The sequence below is a fragment of the Cetorhinus maximus genome, chromosome 20 (assembly GCF_964194155.1).
Source record: "Cetorhinus maximus chromosome 20, sCetMax3.hap1.1, whole genome shotgun sequence".
In the NCBI taxonomy this organism is placed as follows: Eukaryota; Metazoa; Chordata; class Chondrichthyes; order Lamniformes; family Cetorhinidae; genus Cetorhinus; species Cetorhinus maximus.
The window spans coordinates 1,929,317-1,945,845 of record NC_135898.1 but is presented as its reverse complement, the minus strand read 5'-3'; the positions used below and the strand labels follow the sequence as shown (position 1 = coordinate 1,945,845).

The 16,529-nt window shown below is 43.5% G+C and overlaps 1 protein-coding gene across 7 annotated transcripts in view; it reads left to right on the top strand.

Annotated features, from left to right (window-relative positions):
* Positions 1–13,409: 13,409 nt before the first annotated feature.
* slc39a14 (solute carrier family 39 member 14) overlaps positions 13,410–16,529 on the top strand; it is a 46,713-nt gene continuing 43,593 nt past the window's right edge. For 2 of the 7 annotated variants that reach the window (XM_078565379.1, XM_078565385.1), the window contains exon 1: positions 13,411–13,451. The gene's annotated coding sequence lies outside the window, so the exon portion shown is untranslated. Of the gene's footprint in view, positions 13,452–13,718; positions 13,846–14,966; positions 15,257–16,529 lie in introns of those variants that run through there. The other 5 variants (XM_078565383.1, XM_078565382.1, XM_078565380.1 and 2 more) reach the window with 5 other exon arrangements.

Genomic DNA, 16,529 nt, shown 5'->3' with positions numbered 1-16,529 from the left:
TCCTGACTTGTGCCTTGTAGATGAAGAACAGGCGTCGGGGAGTCAGGAGGTGAGATAATCACCGCAGGATTCCTAGCCTCTGACCTGCTCTTGTAGCCGCAGTATTTCAGTTTCTGGTCGATGGTAACCCCCAGGATGTTGATAGTGGGGGATTTAGTGATGGTAATGCCATTGAAAGTCAATGGGTAAATTCTCTCTTGTTGGAGATGGTCATTGCCTGACACTTGTGTGGCGCGAATGTTACTTTCCACTTGTCAGCCCAAGCCTGGATATTGTCCAGGTCTTGCTGCATTTGGACATGGACTGCATCAGTATCTGAGGAATCGTGAATGATGCTGAACATTGTGTAATCATCAGCGAATATTCCCACTTCTGACCTTATGATGGAAGGAAGGTCATTGATGAAGCAGCTGAAGATGGTTGGGCCGAGGACACTACCCTGAGGAACTCCTGCAGTGATGTCCTGGAACTGAGATGATTGACCTCCAACAACCACAACCATCTTCCTTTGTGCTAGGTATGACTCTAGCCAGTGGAGAACATAGGCTCACGTTAATGAAAGTCCGGGCTTAGGGAGCCTCAAGTGAGACTGCAGGAAACATTTGAATCTCACCGGCTGAAACTAGAGGTTTCCATCAGAACAGAGCACGGGTAAGCTTCGTGCAAGAACCCATTCAGGCATTGTCATCTGGTTACATTGTCATCTGTAGATAGTTACATTAGGAAGCTTGGCTGCCTGATTGATTGTGCTGTTGATCTGCATGGCTCTGGCACCAGGTGCCAAGGTTGCCGTTGAGAATTTATTCAACTCCAATCACCCTGTCGCCAGGACAGTCATTTGGCAGTCAGCTTAATTCTGCTTCATTTACTTGAACGGACATCTGGTTTGTTAAATAAGCGGCAACTGAGGATCAGGGGTCCTTGGCTGGCAGCAGCTTCAAGGAACCGTGCCTGTGCAGCACAAAACATGGTGAAGAGGGAGCCCACTGCCGCTATGCTACTGCCAGACCACAATCTAATTACAGGACGGACTCCAGGGGCAGAACCTTCTGTTCGGCGTGCAGGGGCAGCCCGTAAATGACGAGCGGTGACATCGGGCGTGCGTCCCAACATCACCGCGCATCATTCTGATCTTCCGTTCGGCGGGCACACATCGGAGTTGGCTGCATGCCAACTGAACTGTCAAGGGCCTGTTAAGGCCATTAATGAACTAATTAAGCCTACTGAGAAAGCTGCCCATCCAACCTTAAGGTCGGCGGGCAGGTGAAGAGCCCAGGCGGCCTTCACATTTTTCATGAAACTTCATCCACGGGCAGGATGAGGGTTCATGAAAGTTTCATTAATTAAATATAAATTTTTATGACAATTCATAAACATGTCCCAGCTCATGTGACACTGTCACATGAGGGGACATGTCTGAATAACTTTTTAAAAATTTTTTTCACGTTTAAAGCTTAAGTTCATCTCCCAGAGGCAGCTCCGTGCCTCAGGGAAATTTCTGCGTTCTTTTGTACCCATGCGAGAAAGAGCGCAGGCCCTGACTCTCCCTCCGCCCCCCCCTGCCCACACAGGTAGCGCAGAGCGCTTCTGGGTGCGTGTCATGCTTTGCGGGCCTTCATTGGCCCGCCCATGTAAAATGGTGGCGTGCAGCCGATAGTGGGCGGCAATCGGCTCCATGCCAGCCCGCACCCGCTCCCAGCTGGCCCGCCCAAGAAGCTTGACGACACCATCCAGGACAAAGCAGCCTGCCTGATTGGCACCCGATCCACAGTTCAGCAGCCTGGTGTGACCTGCTACCCTCCAACCATGGAATTATTTTTGTCTTTTGCTGCAAATTGTTTTCTTGTGGCTTTGTCCTGAAACTTGCACATAGGCAATGGAAACCTTTTCTTTGCAGGACTAAGAGCTCTATGAAAGGGAACTTCTCAGTGATACATTGTGTATGTCACAGGACTAACTGCTTTTGGATCTTTTTTGTCAAGACAAAGATCAGAGCACCTTTAACCTCACCTTGGCGCAGTCCAAAGTATGGTGTCCAAGCTCAAGATACATTGACAGACCGAGGATTCAATCTGGTATTAAAAAGCTGGGATCAGTAAAAGTGACCATGAAGCTACCAGATTGGCATAAAAGCCCACTTCATGAATGTCCTTTAGGATGCAGTCCTTAACCTGCTCTGGCCTGTGTGTGACCCCAGACTCTCAGCAATGTGGTTGACTCTTAAATGTGCCCTGAAATGGCTCACCACGCTACTCAGTTGTTGGACAGCACATTCTGGCCTTGCCAATTGCATCCACATTCTGAAAGTTAATTGAGAAACAATTGGGCAGTGTTTGATGAGACACAATCTCTAGAGCCACATGACCACTCTTTATCTACCACCACCAGTCTTTCTGGCTGGCCAGCTGCTCAAGAGCCTGAGGGCAGTGTTTTAAATCCGAGGAAATTTCATGAACGCATTTACAAAAAGAATTGCCTTTCTACCTGGACAATCGGCTTCAAAATCATCCTTTACAATGCCATCTAACATGTTGGTGAAGGCATGGAATGGAATAATGATAGTGGGCAACCTTGCCTCACCCTACTTTTGAAAGAGAGGAGCTCGCCCAGCTTGCACACATCTTTGAACTATGTGCACTGGGTAAAAGCCAAGATTCATCCAACACCAGTCTCCTGTTAACTCATGGTAAATTTGCTCCCAGTATGAGTTCAGAACGAAGTATCTGTATGGCACAGTAGCTTTTTGAACTGCAATTTGAATGATTGTCCTGAATTAAGCAAATTTGAAGGAACGGGAGGAGACCCTGCTCCCAGAGGCATTCACTTCTTTGAGCTCTGCATGAGGCACAGGTTAAAGAAGGGCCTCTGCAGAGCGATATCAAACAGCAAGCTGTTTGAGATCTAACCTGTGTCTTTTTAATTATTCTGTGGTTCTCCAATGCACCTGATGCACATGCTATAATGATCAGTCGAGTTATGGACATAGTGCAGTCCAATTCACCTGTTGCCCGTGCCTTTGCTAGTGTGCTGAGGCTTCAAGTCCACCAACATCTCATTTAAAATTCTTGTCCTTGCTTCTCTACCACTCTTTCTGCTCCTTTAACATACTCCTTAAAACCCCCCTTTTCCCTCCTAATACCTCGCTTTGTAGCTCAAATTTTGTTTAAGTGTCTGTGAAGTGCCTTGGGCCGTTTTACTTTGTTTAAGATGTTGTTGGTCTCTGATGTGACATTACAAGTAAATGGGTAAAATTAAGTGAGGCTTTTGAAAAAGAAAGTTCTTGTGTTTGAGTTTTAGATGTTAACAGTATTTTAACACCTAGAAATGTGGACAGCTCATTTTTTTTCCCTGAGGTTTACTTCTTGTTCCCCTTGATTCCATTCTAATAAACTCCTGATCACCCAACCCTCTGGACCCACGTGCTCGTTTGCATTATAAATCATATGGCACTGCCCTTCTCCCTTTCAAATTTTCCAAATCCCTCCTCAATAAGCTCATGGTTTACCCCTCTGTCCTTGCTTATTATCACTCCATCTCCAGTCTTGTCTCCTAGCCAGGGTCCTGGGATACATTGCAAAAACAGAATTACCTGGAAAAACTCAGCAGGTCTGGCAGCATCGGTGGAGAAGAAAAGAGTTGACGTTTTGAGTCCACATGACCCTTCAAATCTGTTCTGTTGAAGGGGCATGTGGACTCGAAACATCAACTCTTTTCTTCTCCACCGATGCTGCCAGACCTGCTGAGTTTTTCCAGGTAATTCTGTTTTTGTTTTGGATTTCCAGCATCCGCAGTAGTTTTTTGTTTTTATCCTGGGATACATTGTCTAGCTCTCCAGAGGAACATCAGAATTGCTAAATACGTAAAGACCAAGGTCCATGTAGTTTGCCTTCTACCATCCTAGAAATCACATAATGGGATAATAGAGTTGTTGATGAATCATAGCTATCAGTTAGTCTACAACAGACCTAAATGTGAACTGAAGAAATCCCCCCGTGGTGGAGAGCTATGAAAATCATTGGTCCAAAGTCATCTGTTCCTCCCAAACATGTTATACTTATGACATAATGTCTCCATACTTATCTCTCCTGCAAATCCCTGTTTGTATCTCTCCAATCAGATTCAGCTGCTTCCACAACATTGAAATGTTGACATTTTATGAGATTTAGTCCTCCTTGACCTTGACACAATCTTTAACAGGTTAACTACACCATCCTCCTCCGTTAGAACAGAAGAATTAGGAGCAGGAATCGTCCATTTGGGCCTTAAAACCTGTTCCACCATTCAATACTATCTTGGCTGATCTTCTACCACAACTCTACTCTCTGCACTATCCACATGTCCCTTGATTCCTTTAGTATCCAAAAATCTATTGATCTCTGCCTGTACTCAGTGACTGAGTATCCACAGATCTCTGGAGTAGAATAATTCAAAATTCACAACCCTTAGAATGAGGTAATTTCTCTTCATCTTGGTCCAAAATGCCAACCCCTTATTCTGAGATCATGACCTCCAGTTCTAGACTATCCAGCCAGGGAAAATATTCTCTCAGCATTTACCCTAACAAGCCTGTGAAGGATTTTATTTGTTTCAATAGAATCACCTCTTTTTCTTCTAAACTCCAGGATATATAGGACCGGCCTGCTAAACTTCTCATCATAGGACAATCTCCTCATCTCAGAAATCAGTCTAGTGAACCTTTGTTGCATTCATCTATGTCGAGTATATCCTTCCTCTGATAAGGAGACCAAAACTGCACACACTACTCCCAGTATGGTCTCATCAAAGTTTGATATGATTCATTGAGAATTCCTTACTCAGTCCCTTTGTAATAAAGGCTAACATACATTTGCTTTCTGAATTGAATCTGTGGAAGCAGATTCAGTTGTGGTTTTCAAAAGAGAATTCGATCATTATCCGAATGGGAAAAATTTGCAGGGTTCGGGGGAGGGGGGAAAGGCAGGGAAGTGTCATTAGGTGAGTCGTACTTGCAGAGAGTCAGTGCTGAGAAGATGGGCAAATGGCATCTTTCTTTGCTGTAACCATTCGGTGACTCTTTCATTGACTGTTGTACCTGAAAGTTAATTTACTGTGATTCAACTACAAGGAGACCTAGATCCCTCTGAATTCCTACATTTCCCAGTCTTTCACCATTTAAAAACATTCTGCTTTTCTATTTTTCCTACCAAAGTGGCTAACTTCACACTTATCTGCATTATATTCTACCTGTCATGTTCTTGCCCACTCACTTCATCTGTCTGTATCTCTTTGCACCCTCCTCAGAGTTTGTATTCTCACCTAACCTTGTACTGTCTGCAACCTTGGACATATTACACTTGACTTCCTCATTATTTTGTTGGTATAGATTGTAAATTGCTGAGGCTCAAGTGCTTTTGGGACCCCAGAAGTTATAACCTGTCAACCTCAAAATGATCCGTTTCTTTCTACTTGTGTTTTCTGTCTGTTAATCAATCCTCAATCTGTGTCAATAGATGACCCCCTAATCCCTTGAGTCCTAATTTTATGTAATAACCTCTTGTGTGGCACCTTATCAAATCCTTTTTAAAAATCCAATATACCAGATCCACAGGTTTCCACTTATCTAGCCTGCTTGTTATAACCTCAAAAAAGTCTATACTTATTGTTAAACACAATTTCTCTTTCATAAATCTGTGTTGACTCTGCATAATCTAATTGCCCCGTTATTGCATCCTGAATAATAGATTTGAGCATTTTCCCTAACATTGATGTCAGGCTAACTGTCCTGCAGTGACCTATTTTCTTGCTCCCATCTTTGTTGAATACCGGTGTTCCATTTACTCTGCTGCCCATCTCATGACACGCATCGAGCCCCAATAAACAGCACCCCTGTGCTCGGTGACCTACGTTGGCTCCCAGTCAAGCAGCACTTCAATTTTAAAATTCTCATCGTCATTTTCAGATCGCTTCATTGCCTCATCCACCCACTTCTCTGTAATCTCCTCCAGCACCACAACTTTCAAGATATCTATGCTCCTCTAATTCTGGCCTCTAGAGCACCCCCAATTTCAATCCCTCCACCATTGATGGCCGTGCCTTCATTATCTGGGCCCCAATCTCTGGAATTCCCTCCCTCAACCTCTTTGCCTCTCAACCTCTCCTTCTTTAAGACAATCCTATTGATCCTAAGAAAAGCCTATGCTTTTGACCAAGCTATTGGTCTGCCCCAACATTTCCATACGTGGTTCAGTGTCACATCTTTTATAATGCCCCTATGAAAGACTTTGAGACATTTTCTGATGTAAAAGAAGCTTTATAAATGCAAGTTGTTCTTGTACATTTGCTACCTTACAATCCATGGAGACTTCTAGAATCGAGAGAATTTTGGATGATCACATCCTGTGCAACTACTATCTCTGTCGCACTTTGTTAACACTTGAGGATGTCAGCCATCAAATCCAGGGGATTTTTCAGCTTTTAGTCCGATTAATTTCTCCAGTACCATGACTTTATTAATACTAATTTCTCTCAATTCCTCATTCTTGCTAGATCCTTGGCTCCCCACTATTTCCAGAATATTTTTCATGCCTCACTTCCATTATGTTGTAACTACCCTTGTTTGATTCACTCTTAACTTCCTTATCATCACATCTGAAATTCCCCCAAAGGTCTATCCCCCATGTATCTGCTGCAACTCGGTGACATCAACCGCAGACATGAGGTCAGATTCCACATATGTGCTGATGACACCTGGCTCTAAATGCTTCTATCCATCTGTGCTGTGGGTCGTTTGTCTGATGTGTAGTCATAAATGAGCTTTAACTTCTCTAGCTAAACACTGAAAAGAATGAAAAAACATTCAATTTGACTTTTCCTTCTTTAGATACTATCCAACCTGCTTTAGGTTGATAGATTCACCTTGATTTCACAGACACAAACAATACAGAATTAGACCATTAACCCGTTATGCCTGTGCCGGCTCTTTGAAAGAGCTAACCAATTCATCCCTCCCCACTCTGTACTTTTCCATAGCCCACAAATGTTTCCTTTTTAAATATTTATTCAATCCCTTTTGAAAATTGTTATTAAATTTCTTGCACCACATTTCAGATCACAACAGTTTGATCCAGAAAACAATTTTGTTTATCTTAAACAAACTTTTATGACTTGTTATTGGCAGCCAGGTAGGACAGTCATTAAGCCACACCTTAAAATTGCAGCAGCCTTATTTATATCTCTGTAAATAATTGACAGATTTCACTTGGTCCCTTGCTTATCCGAGGCAGCTGCCTGATGGCTGAAAGGGGCCAGGTCGTTGTCCATTGTGCTTAGTTAACAAACCCTGAAGCAAACTCCTAGTAAATGAAGAAACAATGCATGGTGAATTGCAGCTCATGTTATGAAGTCAGGACGGAACCTTCAGACAAAGTATGAACTCTTGGTCCTTGTTCTCTATCTGCTTTGTGAGCTGATGTGCAAAAGGTTGGCCACCACCACATCCAGGCTTTCTGGATTAACTGTAACAAGGCATAACTGCCTGACAATTCTGGCATTTCTTTGCTTTGAGTACTTTATAATAATGAATGGTTTTGATAGGGTAAGAAGAAACACTTTTCTCAGGCAGGAGTGTGGCAGATCAGAGAGACACAGTTAAAACAATTGAAATAATTAAAATTATAAGGGGAGATGAGAAATTTTTCCTGCAGCAACTTATGATGACCTGGAATCCATCATCTGAAATGGTGGTAGAAGCAGATTCAATTGTAACTTTCCAAAGGAAATTGTTTTACTTTTTAAGCACAGGGCCCTGGGGAGTGGGATTAATTGAATAGCTATTTCAACGAGATGGCGCAGATATGATGGGTCAAATGGCCTCCTATCTTGGATGATTCAAAAAATGCTCATGTCTCTTATCACTGCTGAAGACCTTATTCATGGGTTGTCACCATGAAGGATAATTTTCAACAGAATTCACTTTGAAAAATTCCAACATGTTCAGGACTCAGTGACCTGCCTCATCTCCCACTATAACCATCGATCCCGTTGTTGCAAAGCTGCAGCGAATCCTTACACCCCAGTGAACTAACTTCAGGGTTCTGACCCTTGCTTTCAGATCTTCCCATATCTGAATGCGTCCAAGCTGCTTGACCCTGGATTACTGCTGTGCTCAAACGGAGGCTGCTTTTTGGTCATGTTTGGGAATTCTCTCCCAGATTAACTTGCCTTCCCAGCTCCCTCCCTGCCATCAAATCTGTCTCCCATTTGGTGTCCACCTTTCTGTGGTCCTGGCCTCCTGGCTGTTTTATGAGGACTGTTGTAGAAATATCTGTTGTAGTGTTGGGTTCTTGAATTACCCAGTTTGTTTTCTGTCTGTTTTTGAAATTAAACAAGAATTGAACGTTAGATGTTAATTGTAGCCGTTTAATCCTTTTGAATTTGTAGTTGAGCTTGTACACACAACATAATTGTCACAGCTCTTATGCCTTTGGTTTCTGACATCCTGCTTCCTGAGACTGCAGGTCAACACCTGAGGTTCTCATTGCAGCTCTGCTGTGGCAGAAAAGGGTGCCCCAGTTCACCAAAGTTATAGGGACCCTGGCCCAAACACACCTCTTGCATTCATTGCCATTAGAGCATGAAGTTGTATCTACAGCGACTGACTTAATGTCAGAAACTTGTAGAATTTTACAACGTTGTCAGGAGCCATTGTGCCCGTACCAGTTCTCTGACAGAGCTGCCCACTTTGTCACTTTCCCCTGCCCCATTTTAAATTGTTACTTTTCAAATGTTTCTCCCCCTCCCTTTCAAAAGCAATTTGGGATTCTGTCCCCTTCCTAACCACCCTGCCACAGTTTCTGGTTAGACTTTACTTGTGCCAGTGACCCTCTGTGTAAAAAGAATTTCTCCTGACTTTCTCCCTTTCTCTTTATCATTGCATCTGTTAAGGTCTAATTTTAAAAAAATGATTTTTCTTGGAAAGGCACTTGGTCAGAGGACAGTGTGTTTTTGAAAGTGATAAGAGTTCCATTTATATCTACTATCCACTTGGATGAAGCTGTGACTCTCAACCATTTGGTGAAGTCCAGACAGTGTCAGTGAGATTAGAAATGTCCCACAGACAGCTCACAGAATAAACTCTCAAACATAAAAACTGATTAGGGTCTGCCTTTGCTCATTGACGTAGAGATTGTGCAAGCACCTTGACGATAAGCACTGTGCTTTTATGTAATCCATTTTCAGTGCCCACATCTGCATTGGTGGTGAATAATGGGTCACGGTGAAAACTGGCCTTTAGTGGGAAAGTCAAAAGCAAGTTGAGAAAGTTTAGGAGTGGTTTGCTTGGTTCTACAATTTAATTCAGCTCAAGTATTGTGAAATAGAATTGTGTCACGACTTGAATGATGATTGCTATGATCCAACCACTTCAGCCTTGTCTCAAGTCACATTAGTATTCACCATCATTCTGTACTAAACAATGCTTGGAATGAGATTCGGGTATTAGGCTAAGGAGGCCATGGACCCTCCGTTCCTAGAATATCCATCTTTAACCACCAGTCTTCCTTTCTAATTGTCAGTTATCACTCACTTGGTAGTACTCTCTCCTCTGAATCAGAAAGTTGTAAGTTCACATTCCGCTCCAGGGCCTGAGCACAAAAACCAAGGCTGACAATTGATGCAGCACTGAGCAAGTGTTGGAGCTGCTGTCTTTTGGCTGAGAGATAAACTAAGGCTCCTCTGCCCCTTCAGGTGGACGTAAAAGATTCCATGGCACTAATTGGAAGCAGATCAGCGGAGTTATCCCTGGTGCCTGGTCAATATTTATCCTTAGCACAAAAACAGGTCATCTGGTCATTAGCCCATTGCTGTTTGTGGGATCTTGCTGTGTGCAAATTGTCTATCACTTTCCCTACATTGCAGCAATGATGACACTTCAAAGGTATTTAATTGGTTTTAAAGCATTTTGAGATGTCCAATAATCATGAAAGATGCAATACAAATTCAAGTATATCCATGTTTTTGGAACCTTTCTACCCTTCATATATGAATTAAACAGATGTATCACTGTTTGTAGATCCTCCCAGCCCCTGTATCAATTGAGACAGATCCATTTGTGCCCCCAGTGTGTGAATTTGCCAAGTGAACATCTACAAAACAATAGGCTGGCTCCCTGCTGTTGACTTGGGGGAAAGTATGAAATGACTGGATAGTATTCACCATTTCTAATGTAAGCAGAAGTGTGCTAAAATCAAGATTTCTTCCCTTTATGGCATGCCTTGAACAAAAATAATCTGACATTCACAAATCTATGGCAAATAGAATTACAGCAGTTTACATATCTGATAAATTGGCTTTATAAATAGAAGCATAGAGTACAAAAACAATTAAGTAACAGTAAACTTTTTATAAATCACTGGTTAGGCCTTAGCATAATATTGTGTCTAATTCTGGGCACCACACTTTTGGAAGGATGTGAAGGCCCTGCAGGGGATGCAGAGGAGATGGACCAGAAAGGGACTCAGGATAAGGGACTTAAGTTATGTGGAGAGACTTGAAAGCTCAAGTTTTACTCCTTCGAACAGTGAAGATTAAGGAGAGATTACACGGTGCGTTGTTATGATCTGGAATGCACTGCCTGAAAGGGTGGTGAAAGATTCAAGGGCTGAAGGAGTGGCATGAATTGGAGAGCTCTTTCAAAGGCACCAGAAGGATGGACCAACAGTGTCCAAACTAAAACAAAAACAAAAATACCTGGAAAAACTCAGTAGGTCTGACAGCATCTGCGGAGAGGGACACAGTTAACGTTTCGAGTATGACTCTTCATCAGTTCTGATGGAGAGTCATATGGACTCGAAACATTAACTGTGTCCCTCTCCACAGATGCTGTCAGACCTGCTGAGTTTTTCCAGGTACTTTTGTTTTTGTTCTAGATTTCCAGCATTTGCAGTATTTTGCTCTTATCTTAGTGTCCAAACTAAAATGGCAACAGACATAAACTTATAGTATGCCTTTGTCAGATGCAGTAACGCTGCTTTAATATGTGCTGCACATCCATAGTTTTGTTCAAAATTTATGACCATTTTAACTTATCCCTGGTTCTGATGCAAAGTCACAGACCTGAAATGCTAACTCTCGTTTCTGTCGGCGCAGATGCTGCCTAACCTGCTGAGTTTTTTTTCAGTGTTTTCTGTTTTTAATTTATGATTTTGTAGATAGTTTTTTTTATTTCTCAGTATACTTTATCCGGAGACTAACTCATTGCATCAGTTAAATTCATCCAACCTGTCTCAAAATTCTGCCAGGTTAAATAATCTCTGCTCATACTCTCCAAGACAGTTATTGATTTGAATAATTGTCAGGGAAATTCTACAATCCCTATGAGTTGACACATAATTAAGAAATGCCACACACCAGTTTCTTTTTCATGTGACTTGAAATGTCTTGTCACTTTCGAGATGACTCCTTTCCAACAGTGATATTGAGTTTGGTTGGGGACATAAATTGACAGCAGCTGATTATTAAACAGTTTGTTGACTGCAGTCTCTTTGACCTGGCTGTCTCTAATCTACCCCTGGCTCCCTGTCCAGCAATGCCTTGACTTCAGAATTCCCATCCTCATGCTCAAATCCTCTCATGGCCTGGCCCCTTCCCTTGCTCTGGAAACTCTTCCAGTCCTGCAATCCTCAAAATCTCTGCAAAATCACTTTTCCAATCTGGCTTTTTGGGCATCCTCTGATTTTGATCATTGCACCATTGGTGGCCCCTGCGTTCAACTTCCTGGGCCCTAAGCTCTAGAATCCCTCCCTAAACACCTCTACCCCTCTCTCTTCCTTGAAACTTCCCTCTTCAATCAAGCTTTTGATCATCAGTCCTGATATCTGGATGAAAGCAAAATACTGCGGATGCTGGAAATCTAGAACAAAAACAAAAATACCTGGAAAAACTCAGCAGGTCTAACAGCATCTGCGGAGAGGGATGCAGTTGACGTTTTGAGTCCATATGACCCTTCATCAGAACTAAGACGTATAGAAATGAGATGAAATATATGCTGGTAGAAGGGGTTGGGACAGGAGAGCTCGATAGAGGGCCAGTGATAGGTGGAGGCCAAGAAGAGACTGCCAAAGATGTCATAGACAAAAGGACAAAGGGGTGTTGACGGTGGTGATATTATCTAAAAGATGTGCTAAAGGGAACATTAAGGGAAGCAAGCTAGTGGCAGATGGTCCTCGTGCGGGTGGGGTGGGAGGAAGGGATCTAAATGGGCTAAAAGGTGGAGATGAAACAATAGATCGAAATAAATTTAAAAATAGGAGGGAAGAGAAAAAAATAGTGTAAAAAAAACTGGGTGACCACTTTGCGGAACACCCTCGGTCTGTCCGCAAGCATAACCCAGACCTCCCTGTCGCTTGCAATTTCAACACACCACCCTGCTCTCGTGCCCACATGTCCATCCTTGGCCTGCTGCATTGTTCCAGTGAAGCTCAACACAAACTGGAGGAACAGCACCTCATCTTCCGACTAGGCACTTTACAGTCTTCTGGACTGAATATTGATTTCAACAATTTCAGATCATGAACTCTCTCCTCCATCCCCACCCCCTTTCCAATACCCCTTTTTCCAATAAATTATATTTTTTTTACACTTTTTTTTTCTTTTACCTCCTGTTTTTAAATTTATTTCAATCCATTGTTTCATCTCCACCTTTTAGCCCATTTAGATCCCTTCCCCCCACCCCACCCCCACTAGGGCCATCTGCCACTAGCTTGCTTCCCTTAATGTCCCCATTAGCAGATCTTTTAGATAATATCACCACCGTCAACACCCCTTTGTCCTTTTGTCTATGACATCTTTGGCAGTCTCTTCTTGGCCTCCACCTATCACTGACCCTCTATCCAGCTCTACCTGTCCCATTCCCTTCTACCAGTCCTGATATCTACTTATGAGACTCGGTGTTACATTTTGTTTGATAATGCTCCTGTGAAGAACCTTGGGACGTTTTGAAGGCGCTATATAAATGCAAATTGCTGAATGGTCTGCTCCTGTTCCTGTGCCCAGGTGTGGCATCCTGTCTGGGCACTACATCTGCCCAGCAGACCCTGGGGTGACTCAGTATTTAATGTGCAAGTATTTGTCGGGAGTTTCAGTGGTGTTCGGTTGAATCAGAGGGTTGTGGGTTCATGTCCCACTCCCGGAAAACCAAGAACTGTGATTGTACTCGAAAGAGTTGCGATCTGTGACTATTGATAACTCGAAAGAGTTTGAACTGATTGGCCTCGAGTTTGGGGTTCGTGCTGATGTCCTGAACTAAGGTGTGAGTGTCCCTTTAAGGGGGCGGGTACGACCAGGCGGCCTGCGATTGGTCGGATGATGCGGCACAAATGATAGTCTCTGAAATTGACACATTGTATCGGCGCAACCGGGGAAACCTCGGAGCGGGAACCGGAGCAAAAGACCGACTCCATCCGGATCCACGCAAGGTCAGCTACCCCCTTTCAGCAGGTTGTCCCTCCCGGCCCGCTGCTCAGCCCGTGGGGCTTCAGTGGCTGAGACAGACAGAGAGAGAGAGAGAGAGCGCTGCCGTCAGGAAGGCCCTTATCCTCAGCTCTGACAGTGCCGGCCAGGTAGACACAGAGACAGACAGAGAGGGAGAAAACCAGACTGGAGGAGAGTGGCAAATGATGAGAGCGGAAAAGGGGGATTGAATGAAAGAAAGGGGGAGAGTGAGAGCAAGAAAGGAAGACAAAAAAAAGAGGTCAGCGAGATTAAGGGGAGGATGAAGACTGAGAGAGACCCACGCTTGGCCAGCAGTACTTCATCGCTCTGCACCTTTCCGTGATTTCGCTTCAGTCGTTACCCTGAAAACGCGGAATGGTAAATTGCCGCTTCCAGTATTTATTAGAGCAGCAAAAAGCCTTGATCGGAGGGTGAACTTGGAATGTGGGAAAATGTGAACGTGTCCACTTTGACCGGATGAATGGAAAAGCAGTATGCTGTTTAAATGGAGAGAGATTGCAGAATTCAGTGTCACAGAGGGGTCTGTGTCTTGGTCTATGAATCGCAAGAAGTTAGGTGATTGGGAAGGCAAATGAAACGTTGGCATTTATTGCAAGGGAAATGGAATTTAAAAGTAGGGAAGTTTCACTACAGCTGTACAGGGCATTGGTGAGACCACACCTGGATTAATGTGTGTAGTTTTAGTCTCCTTATTTGAAAAAAATATATATAATTGCATCAGAAACAGGACAGAGAAGGTTCACACATCCCATTCCTAGGATGAAGGGCTTATCTTATGTAGCAAGGTTGAACAGGTTGGGCCTATACCCATTGGAGAATAAGGGGTGATCTTATTGAAACCTAAAAGATCCTGAGGTGATTTGATAGGGTGGATACTGGGAAGATGTTTCCACTTATGGGGCAAACTAGAACGAGGGGACACAGTTTAAGAATGAGGTTTCCCTTTAAAACAGATGAGAAGAAATTTGTTTTCTCAGAGACTTGTTAATCTGTGGAACTCTCTTCCCCAGAAAGTAGTGGAGAATGCGTCATTGAATTTATTCAAGATGGAGTTAGACAGATTTCTGATAGACGACGGAGTCCAGGTTTATGGGAGTCAGACAAGAAGTGGAGTTGACATCACAATCGGGTCAGCCATGATCTTAATGAATGGTGGAACAGGCTCGAAGGGCCAAATGGCCAACTCCTGCTGCTAAGTACTGTGATGCTTTGGAGATATTCTGTATTTAAATCCTACTGTAACTGCCCTGGGAGCATTTGATGGGACAGTGTAGAGGGAGCTTTACTCTGTATCTAATGTATACAGTACCTGCCCTGGGAGTGTTTGATGGGGACAGTGTAGAGGGAGCTTTGTTCTGTATCTAACCTGTGCTGTTGGCTGCACAGAATGTTGTTGGAGTTAGATTTGTGTTTTGATGCCAGTCCTGGCCATGGATGAAGCATTTTGTTCTTTCTTCAAGGTTACTGAAGGTTATTGTTTGCAGTCATTCTCTGGCCTGTTATTATCTGAAGGCTTGCTTCCCAATTCCCAAGCCTCTGACAACATCTTACTGTGAAGCTAATCACTGCCTTTCTACAGTGGCTGTGATCCTGGTGGACCCTGGGCAGTCTTTTCCCCACTCACATACCGCCCAATGCCGAGCAGCTCAACACATATCAGCCATGCCTCAGTAGACCACGCTCTTCAAGACCATCTTCAGGGACCTGAGCACAAAATCAAGTCTAATCCACCCAATGTGCGACTAACAGAGTGCTGTGCAATCAGAGGGTCAGTACTGAGAGTGCGCTGCACTGTCAGAGGGTCAGTACTGAGGGAGTGCTGCACTGTCAGAGGGTCAGTACTGAGGGAGTGCTGCACTGTCAGAGGGTTAGTACTGAGAGATTGCTGCACTGTCAGAGGGTCAGTGTTGAAGGAGTGCTGCACTAACGGAGGTCAGTACTGAGGGAGTGCTGCACTGTCGGGGGGGGTCAGTACTAATGGAGCAGCAAGGTGTCAAAGGATCTGTACTGAGGCAGCGCCACACAGTCGGAGGGTCAGTAATGAGGGAGTGCTGCACTGTCAGAGGGTGAAGCTCATCTGTCTTCTCAGATGGTTGTAATAATATTACAAAACTACTTCAAAGAGCTTGTGCTTTCTCCCCAGTTTCATGGTCAACATTCATCCCTCAACCAACATCACTGAATAGATTATCTGGTCATTTATCTGATTCATGTTTGTGGGGCCTTGCTGTGTAAAGTTGCCTGCCATGTTTTCTGCATTAAGACAGCAATTTGCTAAGTAGTTAGTTAATTGTTCTTGGGGTGATTTTCTGCTGCTGTTCTGGAGGATTTACACTAACTTGGCAGGGATGTGGGAATCTGGAGGTAGTATCAGAGAAGACTACAAAGGTGCACAGAATACTGGGAGAGATAGATAACGCTAGAGGAGAAAATAGTGAGTTGCAAGGTAGGTTTTGAGTAAAGTGGAATATAACAAAGTGTAAATCAGGGTTCTTGTGCATGAATGTGCAGAATGCATTTAGTAAGATTGGTGAGTTTCAGGCACAGATTGCTATGTATAAATGTGATGATGTGGCTGTACCAGAGACTTGGCTCAAAGGGCAGGACTGAGTATTAAATATTCCTGGATACAAGATGTTGAGGAAAGATAGGTAATGGGCAGGTGTGGCAATATTGATTAAGGAGACTATCGCAGTGCTGGAGAGAGAGGATATCCCGGGAGGATCAAAGATCTATTTGGCTCGAGTTAAGGAATCTAAAATGTGTAATTACATTACTTGGTGTAGTCTATTGGCGCCAACTAGTGGGAAAGATATACGGGACCAAATTTGCAAGGAAATTATAGAGAGATGCAAGAATTATAGAGTAGTTATAATGCAGGACATATGTTTTCCAAATATAGACTGGGATAGTTATAATATAAAGGGCAAAGAGAGGCAAACGTTCATAGACTGTGTTGAGGAAATTTTTCTTCAGTATGTTTCCAGTCCAAAGAGAAAGGCATTGCTAGACCTGGCTCTTGAGAATGAGGTGGACCAAGT